Source organism: Lactuca serriola, chromosome 7 (assembly GCF_051521515.1).
Source record: "Lactuca serriola cultivar US96UC23 chromosome 7, Lser_US96UC23_V15, whole genome shotgun sequence".
Taxonomy (NCBI): Eukaryota; Viridiplantae; Streptophyta; class Magnoliopsida; order Asterales; family Asteraceae; genus Lactuca; species Lactuca serriola.
The window spans coordinates 146,159,643-146,174,238 of record NC_136414.1 but is presented as its reverse complement, the minus strand read 5'-3'; positions in this window follow the sequence as shown (position 1 = coordinate 146,174,238).

Sequence of the window (14,596 nt, the reverse complement as noted above, 5' to 3'; positions counted from 1 at the left end):
TGTTTATATACAAAATCAATTGCGAATATTATTCAAATTACTTTGTTTCGTTTATAGAAATTAATTCTATACAAATTACTTTGTTTTGTTTATGGGAATCAATATTAACTTCCTTATAATAACTATATTTAATGGTTAATCTCTCAACAAAATCAAAATGTTTTTTTAGCTTTTGTAACTAATGATATTTATAAATTATTCAAGGGTAAATTTGTAAGTAATGGTCAATAACCATTAAATATAGTTGTGGTAATTTTTTTTCGGTTTGCCGTGTAGACTATTTATGGGAAACACTTACAACAAACCTAGAGGAGTTCCAGAAAGTTGTGGTATTTTATTTATTATTATTACTAGTTTATAACCCGTGAAACTACGATTACAAAATTAATTAAACTTTAATAGTTAGAACACAAAATTATTAACCAATTATAATCGTTAATTTAAATAAATATGTGAAATTATATCACCTTATAATTTGTATTAATTTTATTTTAATTTTTATTCCATTGTTATTAATTTATTGTAATTTTATTTTAATTTTTATTCCATTGTTTGAAATAGGGAATTAATAAGTTGACAAGTAGCATGCATTAATTAAGAGGTCTAATGGGGTGACACTTGGCAAAAAAAAAAAAGAATAAAATGTATATTAATTAGGAGACCTAATATGATGACACATGTCAAAAGGAGATTAAAACTATTCTTTTACTAATTTATAACCCGTGGGAACCATGGTTATAAAATTAATTAAACTTTTATAATAAAAACTCAAAATTATTAATTAGTTATTTTAAATAAATTATTAATTTAAAAGATATTTTTATTAGTTATGTGAAATTATAATCGTTGATTCAAATAAATATGTACAATTAATTTTTAATATGTATTAGTCATTTTTTATTTGTGAATTAATGAAAATAATAATATAAAATTCAAATTTAAAATTTAAAATAGAGAATAAATACATTGACAAATAGCATCACATTAATGAGGAGGTCTAATAAATTTAAAATGGAGAACTAATAAATTGACAAGTGGCAAAACATTAATTAATAGGTCTAATATGGTGACACATGGCAAAAGACTACTCTTTTATTAGTATAGGGAGATTAGAATAATTTTTTTTTTATAAATCATTTGTCAAATCAAAATTATGAACTACTTTATTATTAAATTAATAACTTTTAAAATTAATGGTTATTACAGGATAAATATTCATCAAGTAAATCAAAACTTGAAGTTGATGTTGATGTTGCAGTTGAAACTAAAGTGATGTGTACTCTTAACAAACTTGAACATGTTTGTCTCTTATAATTTTGTTTGTTTTCTTTTGTTTAATTTCACATGATACAATGATAAATAAGGTTTTTTTGGTTCGTTTAAAAAAAACAAAAACAAAAATAAAAAGCATTGCAAAAATAGATGTATGAAGAGAGGATTTTGAATAATTTCTATGAAGTTGGAACCACACGTTCTTGCTGTAACCGAAACCTATGAGTTACATAACTTTGGGTAAGGAAACTTTTGCTTATATACCATATTTTCAATTGACACTTTCTAGATAAATTTTAATGTCTAAATCAAAGTTATTTCATGTCAAATTACCATTTTGCCCCTAAAGCCACCTATGTTGGAACTTTGCTCTATAAAATTACAATATGGGACTTATCCCACATTGGTGGAAGAGGAAACCTTTCCCCACCTTATAAAGCTTGTCCCACTCATTTATTCAAATGGACCAAGTAATGAGTTAAGCAAAGTGGGTTTGGGTTGTGGTGTTGGACTACTCTAATTGGGCTAGTAGTAGGCTTGAATTATTGAATATTAATGGTCAAAGATAGGGCCTTGGGGCTCTTGGGCTCTTCTTGACTAAATAATATTTTTTAATATATAATCCGAAATTAATTAGTCCTTAATTAATCTTTTTATTAATTCAGTGAAAAACAAATAAATAAAGGATTAACTGCAGACAGTTTTTGACAGTTAATTTTGGTTGGTGGTTTACAACCACCATTAGAAGCCTATAAATGAAAGGATATGGACAGAATTTGAAGGCTAATAAACACACAATCTTTCTCTCAAAAATCGTCTATCTTTCAAAAGGGATCATGGTGAATTTCGACAGATTCAAGATCTGTTCTTGAATTGGATTGTTGTATCCTCAAGACAGACCCATCCCAGGGAAATTTCTGTCTTAGGACACTACTAAAGCAGGCCTCAATCTCTATAATTTCGTGGTTATATTTCTGTGTAATCATCAAACAAGTATGTTTTCTGTAAATTTGATTCTTGTATATTGAATATATCTGAATTTAGTTTGTTTTATTTCATTACTTTGTTGATTGTGTACTTCTGTATATTAACATTCTAAGACAGAAATCAAAGAGTGAAGAATGGATCAAAATTCCATCATCAAAACACATGTGGAAAAGCCTGAGAAATTCAAAGGCTCAGATTTCCGGAGATGGCAACAGAAGATGTTGTTTTATCTAACAACTCTTCATGTTTCCAATGTTCTCACTGATGACTCCCCCTCTCCTCCTGTTGGTATAACCACTGCAGAAGGAACAACACCACCCAGTGAAGCCCAATTGGCAGAACATCAAAGGGCAGTGGAAACTTGGAACATAAATGAATATAATTGCAGAAATTATATTCTGAATGCCATGGATGATTCTCTCTATGATATCTACTCACATTTTGTCTCTGTGGACAGAGGAGAAAAGGGGCTCCGCGGGAAGAGGATTGTACCGTGAGAGAAGCAAGGAGGTCAACCTCTTTCAAATATACAACATGGATTCTGGCAATGCAATGTAGTTGGACTCTCATGTCGATCCGAATGAATCATCCTTTCCACGGAGGCAAATCTTTGCCTGTTAGGTAAGAGGATAGCAAGTTACAAACTCTGTCTCGGTAGGACATGGATCTCTATTACTATGAATTTCAAAAGTGGCATGTTCCAAGAAATTCGTGATTGGAAAATTCATGAATTTCAAGATGGTGGATACCAAATCTGTCCTCAAACAAGTGGAGGAAATTCAAGTCATTGCACATGATCTTGAAGTTGAAGGTATGGGTATAAACTCTAACTTTCTTGTTGGTTCCATCATTGAAAAACTTCCTCCTTCTTGGAAGAATTTCAAACTATATCTTAAACACTTAACTGATGACATGAGTTTTGAGCAACTTGTGTTGAGAATTCGCGTGGAAGAAGATAACAGATTGAATGAGAAGGCAGGTGCAAATTCCTTGGAACCAAGTGCAAACTTTGTTGGAGAAACAAGTACTTCAAGGACAAAGCACAACAACAAGAAAGGGAAGAAAGGCTCCAAAAACTCTTCCAAAGATGGCAAAAATCATGGCCCTAACAAGAAGAATTTCAAGAAGAATTCTGGTCCATGTTATGTTTTTGGCAAAATGGGACACAAGGCCAAAGATTGCAGATTCAGGAGGGGCCAAGGAGGAAACAATGGAGGAAATAATGGAGGGAACAATGGAAACAATGGTGGCAATTCTGGGGGAGGAAATTCTGGTCAAGCCAACATGGTTGAATCACCAAATCAGTTTGTTGCTGTGATTCAAACCAACATGGTTATCAATTGTGTGGATTGGTGGATTGATACTGGAGCCACAAGGCACATTTGCAACTCCCGAACCATGTTTTCTACATACCAGAAAGTCTCAGATTCTGAACCATTGTTTATGGGGAATGGCTCTACTGCAAAAGTTGAAGGAAAGGGAAAAGTGAAGCTACAACTAACTTCTGAAAAAGAGCTCATTTTAAGTGATGTTTTGCATGTTCCTGAAATTACTAAGAATTTGATTTCTGGTCCTATTCTTAGTAACAAAGGTTTCAAACTTGTATTTGAGTATGATAAGTTTGTTCTCACCAAGGGTGGGGTGTATGTTGGAAAGGGATACCTTAGTGAGGGTCTCTTAAAGTCAGTGTCTTACCTTTGTACTATGGTGTTGAAACACCAAACAATGATGTAACCAATAATAATGTTAATGCAATAATGGGCACTACTAGCCCCTCTTCTATGTATATGCATGATCCTTCAATTTTGTGGCATTCTCGTTTGGGACATGTCAATTTTCGTTCTATTCAAAGAATGGAAAAACTTGGCATGTTACCAAAATGTTCATTAGATAAAAATTTAAAATGTGAGGTTTGTGTAGAATCAAAATTTTCACAACATCCTCATAAATCAGTTGAAAAATCTAATGAAATACTTGGCTTAATCCACTCTGATTTATGTGACTTTAGAGCAACACCTACAAGAGGAGGAAAGAATTATTATATATATCCTTTATTGATGATTGTAGCAAGTATTGTTATATTTATTTGTTAAATACCAAAGATGAAGCCTTGAATTATTTTAAGAATTACAAGGCTGAAGTTGAAAATCAACTTGACAAAAAGATCAAAATTCTAAGGTCTGATCGAGGAGGAGAATATGAATCCAAAGACTTTGCTGAATTTTGTTCTTTAAATGGTATTATACATTAAACAACTGCTCCATATACTCCCTAACAAAATGGAGTGGCAGAAAGAAAGAATAGAACATTGAAAAACATGATTAATTCAATGTTAATTACTTCTGGAGCACCATATAATCTGTGGGGAGAAGCATGTCTTGCAGCAAATTCAATACTTAATAGAATTCCTCATAAAGGAGTGATAAATCACCCTATCATCTATGGAAAGGGAGGTTACCCTCTTATAAATGGATGAAAGTGTGGGGTTGCCTTGCTAAGGTACAAGTACCTCTTCCTAAGAGGACTAAACTTGGACCAAAAACCATAGATTGCATCTATCTTAGCCCTGCCATGAATAGTGCAGCCTATAGATTTCTTGTGTTTAAATCACATGTTGATGATATCCATAACCAAACCATCATGGAATCAGCAGAGGCTGAATTCTTTGAAAATATTTTTCCTTTTAAGGATAAAGAGAAAAGAGGTTACCTGCTCTAGGAAAAGACCTCTGGATGATGGACTAAATGATACCATTTCAGACAAAAGTTTACAATCAAATGAAGAGAGCTCTTCTAAGGTTCAAAAAGAGAACTTAGAACCCAAAAGAAGCAAACGGGGCAAAATAGCCAAATTTTGGACCTGATTACATGACCTATGTAGTGAATAAGGAACCACAAACCTACAAGGATGCTATGGATTCGTCTGAAGCTCCCTTTTGGAAAGAGGCAATCAAAAGTGAGATTGATTCCATTGTGCAGAATAACACTTGGAAATTGGTAGATTTGCCACCTGGGCAAAAACCAATTGGGCACAAATGGATATTCAAGAAGAAGTTTAGACATGATGGTACCATTGAGAAGTACAAATCTTGTTTAGTGGCTAAAGGGTATTGTCAAAAAGAGGGTCAAGACTTCTTTGACACTTATTCACCTGTTACAAGAATTACATCAATTCGCACATTAGTAGCAGTTGCAGCCATTCACAATTTGGAAATACACCAAATGGATGTGAAAACTGCCTTCTTGTATGGTGAACTAGATGAAGAGATATATATGAACCAACCTGAAGGGTTTGTGGTTAAGGGTCAAGAAAACAAAGTTTGTAAGTTAGTTAGATCACTTTATGGACTAAAACAAGATCCAAAGCAATGGGATGAGAAGTTTGACAACACATTACTCTCTAATGGATTTAGAATTAATGAATGTGATAAATGTGTTTATGTCAAACACTACAAGAATGCTTGTGTCATCATATGCTTGTATGTGGATGATATGCTTATAATGGGTACTAATTTGGATGTGATCAATCAAACCAAGAAAATGCTACACTCCTCCTTTTCCATGAAGGACTTGGGAGTAGTAGATGTGATCCTTGGTGTAAGAGTTCAAAGAAGATCCGATGGTTATACTCTAACTCAGTCCCATTATATTGAAAGTGTACTTAAGAAGTTTGGACACTATGATGACAAGCTGGGAGTCACCCTTTTTGATCCTTCAAGTCATCTTAAGAAGAATAAAGGTGATAGTGTAGCTCAGTTAGAATATACTCAAGTTCTTGGTAGCTTAATGTATATTATGAATTGTACTAGACCGGACTTGGCTTATAGTGTAAGTAGATTGAGTCGTTACTCCCACAATCCTGGAAAAGATCATTGGTATGCATTAGTGAGAGTGCTTAGATATTTAAAGCATACAATGAATTATGGACTGCATTACACGAAATATCCTCCTGTTCTTGAAGGGTATTGTGATGCAAATTGGATTTCCAATACTTCAGAGGAAAAATCCACAAGTGGATATGTGTTCACTCTTGGTGGAGCTGCTATCTCTTGGAAATCATCTAAGCAAACTGTGAATACTCGTTCTACAATGGAAGCAAAGTTCGTTGCTTTAGACAAAGCTGCTGAAGAAGTTGAATGGCTTAAAAGCTTCCTAGAGGGTATTCCTCTGTGGCCTCAAACTGTTACTGCCATTGCCATACATTGTGACAGTATGGCTGCTCTTACTAGAGCACAAAGTCATATATATAATGGTAAGTTGAGACACATTAGGCGCAACCATATTACAATAAGAGACTTGCTGAAGAATGGAATTATTTCCATTAGTTACATAAAGTCAAAGGAAAATATAGCTGATCCCTTGACAAAAGGCCTTAGTAGAGAGCAAGTTCTCTTCACATCGAGGGGAATGGGCTTAAAGCCAACACAATGAGTCACCACCTGACGGAAACCTAACCTAGCAACATTGGAGATCCCATGGTCTAGGTTCAATAGGACAACTAGTTGGGGAAGACTCAAAGAACCACCAACACCAAGGTATGCTCACTCCTATGATATCTATTTTGTGTTTTTCCGTTGATGATATAGGGATGGATTCTTTATTCTTAATAATGCTGATAGCTTCTATAGTGGAATAGTACGGATTGTTCCAGGTTAGCATTACCTATGTGAGATGGATGTGAAGTCGCATCTTTGGGAGCTGATATGGCTAAGCTCTCTAAAAGTCTCATGAAGAAAGGATTGTTCACGACCGAAAAGAACACAACGGTAAGAAATGAACCATGCTTAGATATGATATGTATGATACTTCTTGTTTTTGATTCTACTATAAAAAGTGGTTAGTTCAAGACTCTAGTTCACTACCCACAAAGTAGATCCAAGTAGTACTCACTATGAAAGGTTCAAGTTTTCCAACACCTATTCAGATGCATGTCATATCTTACTTCCCTTATTTGAATATCAAAGTTCACTTATTTTCTATTCAAATGTGGGGTATTCGTGGAGTTTGAATAGAAAATGTGGGGTATTGTTGGAACTTTGCTCTATAAAATTACAATATGGAACTTATCCCACATTGGTGGAAGAGGAAACCTTTCCCCACCTTATAAAGCTTGTCCCACTCATTTATTCAAATGGACCAAGTAATGGGTTAAGCAAAGTGGGTTTGGGTTGTGGTGTTGGACTAGTCTAATTGGGCTAGTAGTAGGCTTGGATTATTAAATATTAATGGTCAAAGATAGGGCCTTGGGGCTCTTGGGCTCTTCTTAACTAAATAATATTTTTTTAATATATAATCCGAAATTAATTAGTCCTTAATTAATCTTTTTATTAATTCAGTGAAAAACAAATTTTGTTAAATAAAGGATTAACTGCAGACAGTTTTTGACAGTTAATTTTGGTTGGTGGTTTACAACCACCATTAGAAGCCTATAAATGAAAGGATCAAGTTTTCCAACACCTATTCAGATGCATGTCATATCTTACTTCCCTTATTTGAATATCAAAGTTCACTTATTTTCTATTCAAATGTGGGGTATTCGTGGAGTTTGAATAGAAAATGTGGGGTATTGTTGGAACTGGACAGAATTTGAAGGCTAATAAACACACAATCTTTCTCTCAAAAATCGTCTATCTTTCAAAAGGGATCATGGTGAATTTCGACAGATTCAAGACCTGTTCTTGAATTGGATTACAGACCCATCCCAAGGAAATTTCTGTCTTAGGACATTGCTAAAGCAGGCCTCAATCTCTACAATTTCGTGGTTATATTTCTGTGTAATCATCAAACAAGTATGTTTTCTGTAGATTTGATTCTTGTATATTGAATATATCTGAATTTAGTTTGTTTTATTTCATTGCTTTGTTGATTGTGTACTTCTGTATTAACAACCTATTGTCTAAAGATCAGAATATGTAGACACAATTATACTAATCAAAATAACTCTTTGATTATTGTGAGAATATCACTTAAAACTCACGGTGTTTACAATGTTTTCCAATGATCATAGCCAGGGCCGGCCCAATACATGGGCGAATTGGGCTTAGGCCCAGGGCATCAAACTTTTAAGGGCATCAAAATGGTCCAGCTATATATACTATATATTATAGCTATATATACTATATATTATAATTGCCCAAAAACCTAGCCCATATTTTGTTTTGTGATGTGATCTCAACTTGAGAAAGGAAGAGACGTGCCAAACAAATGAATAATCATCGTCTCATCGATCATTCGCATAGATAAACCAAACGTCGCCTCTCGCTTGGTGTCTACAGCCCAGAAACCTGTTGGCTTTGTCAATGGGATTAATGCGGCATTGCCTACCTAGAAACATCGCCAACAAATAAAAAAGTAAGATTTGATTTCTCTATTTTTCACTTCCAGTCCATAAATCGATAACATATAGCTCTCAAATCTCGTTATCACAATTTCTTTTTTTATTAGTCGACACTTAGTCACGATATATCAACGATTTCTTTGATCTAGTCCGGTTTCAAGGTGCAATTTTCTCTAATCTTTTCTTCTGAAGTTCTGATTTAGTTATTCGTTGATTTTGGTGTGATTTGTTTCTTGTTGGTTGTTTCAGAAATCAAGTTTGGGTGTGTTCATTCGGAAATTATGTTTATTTAATTTAGGTTTTCAAAAAACTAATTAATTTCTTATTTAACTCGTTTTCATAAGTTATTTTGAAAAATGGAATGAGAGTATGAGACTCGTCGATTTCACTTGAAAATAGTTGAGATTCAAAATAATAAGTAGAATCGACACCTTTATCTTGAGTTTTTCTGTACTCTCCTAATTTCAAAAAATATTGATATTCCAACTATTAAACGATTTCATTCGATTTGGTTTATGTTTCAGAAATCAGATTAGTTTTTTATTTATTTGATTTCTACTCTATTTGATTAAAGAAAAAAAGAGTGGAATCCTCAAAAACTTATTGGTTTTTTATTTGTTATCATTTTTTCACTGTTGCATTAGTCAGATGTGGGTTTTGTTGTTTCTGAAAGCAGATTTGGATGAGTTCATTCGAAATATGTGTTTAATTTGCTTTGTTTTATAAATCGGATTTATTTCTTACTGCTTGGATTTTATATTTGATTTGGGTGTTTTTGTTTCTGTAAGAAATTTAAGGTGAGTTCTACTCTTTTCTCAAAGTTTGAGCTGTTTCAGAAATCAGACTTTAAGAAATCAGATTTGTATATTTTGAAATCTGTTTGTATATGCTGTTTCAAATATGTTTTCTCCAAATCTGATTTGTATATGACTTTTTAGAAATCAGATTTTAGGATTCCGGTGAGTTTAATTTCTAATATGTTTGTGTTTAATATTTGTTGTCTAAACAAATTTTCTAAACCTTTGTGTTTTTTGATGTGATGTGAAGCAGGAACAATATTTCTAGCTGCTGTCAAAAGATCCTCTCTAATCAGATTTTCGACTTCTAGAGGCAGCAAAATATTAATTATTGTAAAATAAGAGATGTTTTTGCTTCAAAAAATGCACAAAGACATCGTTTTAGATGATTTTTGTTTGTATTATATGGTTGACTATAAAATTTGCTGCATTTTTTATTTTGTAAAATTTTTATATATAAGGGCATAAAATTCTTATCTAGCCCAGGGTAGTAAAAAAATCAATGGACCGGCCCTGATCATAGCTCGACCTAAAACAATGTATATATAATCCTAACTACCGACTTGTAATTAGATTACAATTAGGAAACTAGAAACCGACTTGTTTATGATTTCCTAAAAACTAGGTTGGTCTCCAAGTCCTACTCGACTTAGGATTCCAACATTGTCACACTTTTTTGACCATGTATTGTTTGGTCCATGTAAAATGAATATTTTTTAGGGGTTGGTTAAAAAGACATCTAATTTTACCATATAGACATTCTAATTAGATTTTGGAATATTTTTATTGGTTGAAATTGCATTGTTTTCCAAAAAAGCTGATTATAATTTGTTAATTATAGGTTGACTTTTTATAAATGAATCAATGAAGTGTCTAAGGGGTGTCTTATTAGCATCACATTTTTTTTATCCCTCAACTATTAAGTCCATCTAAAATGACAATTTTGCCTCTAAAACAATAATTGGTCACACTTTTTGTCCCTATAAAGTTAAGTCCATATAAAATGATCATTTTGCCCCTAGATCCCGTTTGGTGATACTTTATCCAAAAAGTATTTTACATTCAACTTACATTTTTGTTTGTATGATTATGTTAGGTTTTGAACGCTAATCACACTTTATTTGAACCCGCGGTGTAGCTCGAATCGGTTTTTTACTAGTTTAAATATATGGGTGGATAAATTGGTGAAATATAAAAAGTTGTAAGAAGTTAATAATTGGATATGCCATTTAACAAAGTTATAAAATGATGAAGCCTCAATAATTTGAGTCTTAACATTTGTCTATCATTGAAAATGCTCTAAGTTGTTTGGTTAATGACTTTATCTAATTAAAAAACATTACTATCATTTTTATATTTTTTCTATTTAAAACAAATATTGTTTAAAAAAATCCTTACATTGTTTTTGTGTTTTTAGGAAGTTAATTCGTAGTCTTATGGTAACCAATTTTTCTCCTAAGGAAACCTAACTTTTTTACCCATAAAACCATATTATTTGACATTCGTTTTCGTTTTAACTCATAATTCTCTTGTTCTTATTGATGTTGCTACATATGATGTTCTTGATATATGAAGACGAGGCTCCATTGCATATGTGTTTGCTAATTTGGTACCGTATATTTTGTGTCGGCTAACTTAGATGAAATCGTATCACAAATTGTTTCATGTTTGCTACTTTGGGGGTTTATATATTTTAAGTTGGATGTAATCATATCACAAATGGTTCCACATCTACTATTTTGGAGACTAAAAGTTCTCTATCACTAACTTAGATGAAATTGTATCACAAATGATTATGTATTTGTTAATTTGGAGACTAAAGGTTAAATATCAATTAATTTGAAAACTAGAGGTTCTAATTCAGCTAATCTAAAAATAAATAACAATGTAATGTTTTATAATTTTTTCCTAGCTTCTTGTTAGCTTTTTTCTAATAAATTTCTGCCGCTCAAAATATATAACAATGTAATGGCTAAAGGATTTGTTTATTCTAATAATATATCCCAAATAAATATAATAATGTTATGTATTAAATCACTTAGAGATTAAATATGTTCTCAATAATATATTAGAGTTTGGAAGCTAACTTTTTATTTAATTTTGAAAACAATCTAAGATTTCAACCACCATAATTCTAATCATGCTATAAATAAATTGTGATGCGTAAACAAGAATTAGGCGTAATTGTATTTTTATTTGTTCTAAAATAATCTAATGTTTACATTGAATTATGAACAAAAATGTAAACATCGGTACATGTAAACTTTTTAAAAGCACTATGACAGATAAAAAAAACATGACGGTTTACTAAATAGAAAATTATAGGTTTAAAAAATTCCCAAAATATTTAATATTTTATATGAATAATCTTTTTAAAATGATAAATATATATACACATTTTTTTTCGAGAGTGTCACCATACAAAAAGTTGGAAATATCTATTTAACATGTGAATGTAAGAATTATAAAATACGGAAAATGTGACAACACCAAATGTGATTTTGGGAGTCGAGAGATCAGCTGTTCGGGATTTTGGTGAGGCAACGATTCAGGGGTTCGATTCTTCGGTTCAATTCGAGAGTGCAAGATGAGTTATCCTCAATTTACTCAAGGGTATAAGGCACCAAGGCCGACCCTTTGTTTTGTTGTTGGGATTATTACTGTTGTGATATGTTAGTTTGATATCCTAGTAGATAGGATGGTTATATGATACTATGATCTGTTAGATTGGATGTGGTTATGCTTAGTGACCTATAGTTGGTCTGATTGTCTGCATGCTAGTTGTTATGCCAGTTAAGTAGATCTGTAGGACTACCTGTAGTATTATGTGAATATCTGTATGTGCATTAGTTGTGTTATATGTCTACATATTATGTGGGATGGGTTGAGGTGAAACTGCTCCGTGCGGTAACCAACAAACCCGAGAGCATTCCAGATACGAGCTGAGGGAGACTCGTACAATGGGCTCGATGGCAATCCAGATTCTGGGTCCACACTGTGGGCCCGGAAGGCAATCCAGACTCACATTGTGGGCCTAGAGGTAATCCAGTATGAAAAGCTGTGGACCCAGTACATGCTGTTAGTTGTATATGTGCTATGTGAAGTGTATCGGTATGTTGGCATTCTAACCCAATGGTTGAGGGACTGGGGTATTCCATCCTAATGGATGATCGGACCCATAGTATGCTTTTTATGATTATATGTGTATTGTTGTGGGTATGGGTATTTTGGGGTAGCTCACTAAGCTTTCGGGCTTACAGTTTCAGTTTATTGTTTTAGGTTCAGCGGATGACCGCAGGAAGGCGAAGGCGTGACCGTACACTTCCTCGATTGATGATTATGATTTCTGGGAACTCTGATGTTTAAACTATTTTGAAAAAAATTGTAATAACTGAATGGTTTTCTATGATTTAAAACGTTTTAAATTGGATCAAATTTTACGGATGTTACAAGTTGGTATCAGAGCCTTGGTTTGAGTGAATTGGAGAAACAATCGTGTGAATCTAGTCTCAAACTAAGGAAAATGTTTTCAAAATTATTTTAAATGGTTTTCAAAATAAGAAAAGAGGATGCGAAGTGTACGATCAGCCGGAGCCAGTAAGTAGATCCCAAAATACCATGCAGTTATTTTACTATGTGATATGTAAGAACATCATGCGAGTACTAGGCTAAGGATCTTCAGGAATTGGATGATAGAATTGCCTGACTACATGATGCCTGCTAACCTAGGGTTTTCCTTATATGAGATTGACATCATTATTGTAGTTGCTTATGTATGTATCATGGCTTTACATAACTAAGATATGAACCATAGTCTTCTAACATCTTCAGACATCTTCTAGCCTAAAAAACATATATATCTTTATTTTTTTCAAGTTTTTTTTTTTTTTTTTTTTTTTTTTTTTTTTTTTTTTTAATTTATATTTCTTGCAACTCTATTAATGATAAACAATTTGAAAAAAATATTACAAAACTTAAAAAAAAAAACGTTCGACGATACACACATGATATTTTTGATAAATTTATAAATAAAAATTTATTACAATAATAGTCGTTGAAGTTGTTCATATAAATATGAAAAAAAAATCACAATATATTCTTATATTTTTTTGTCAAATTTTGTAAAACATTATTTAATACAATATCGTCAATTTATCGAGAAAATATTTATGGTACGTTTTTAATGGATTTAATTGAAAAAATTGAAGTTTATTTCCATCCATTTATGTATCAAATTCTTTGATCAATAATTATAATATTTAGTTATAACTTTGCAACCAAAATTGTTGGTTTTTATCAAATATATATGTTAGTTCATACCATTTTATTTTTATTTTTTATAGAATAATACATAAAAGTTGATCTAGATTCGTTAATTATTTATAACAAAGTCATAAAAATATTAAAAAATCACTTTGAAGTTTAAAAAAATCAGTTTATTTTGATTTCAGTTTATTTTAGTAGTCCGCAGATGTTAAAAAAACAAACAGTCTTCTTTTTTCAGACTGCAGACGTTTGGTCCACCTCTTCTACTGCAGAGGTGTACAGATGTGGTCCGCAGACTGCAGACATTTTACCTTAGAAAAAACAAACAGCACCTAAAGGTTAAATATCAATTAATTTGAAAACTAGAGGTTCTAATTCAGCTAATCTGAAAATAAATAACAATGTAATTCTTTATAATTTTTTCCTAGCTTCTTATTAGCTTTTTTCTAATAAATTTCTGCCGCTCAAAATATATAACAATGTAATGTAATGACTAAAGGATTTGTTTATTCTAATAATATATCCCAAATAAATATAATAATGTTATGTATTAAACCACTTAGAGATTAAATATGTTCTCAATAATATATTAGAGTTTGGAAGCTAACTTTTATTTAATTTTGAAAACAATTTAAGATTTCAACCACCATAATTCTAATCATCCTATAAATAAATTGTGATGCGTAAACAAGAATTAGGCGTAATTGTATTTTTATTTGTTCTAGAATAATCTAATGTTTACATTGAATTATGAACAAAAATGTAAACATCGGTACCGGTAAACTTTTTAAAAGCACTATAACAGATAAAAAAAAAACATGACGGTTTACTAAATAGAAAATTATAGGATTAAAAAATTCCCAAAATATTAAATATTTTATATGATTAATCTTTTTAAAATTATAAATATATATACACATTTTTTTTCGAGAGTGTCA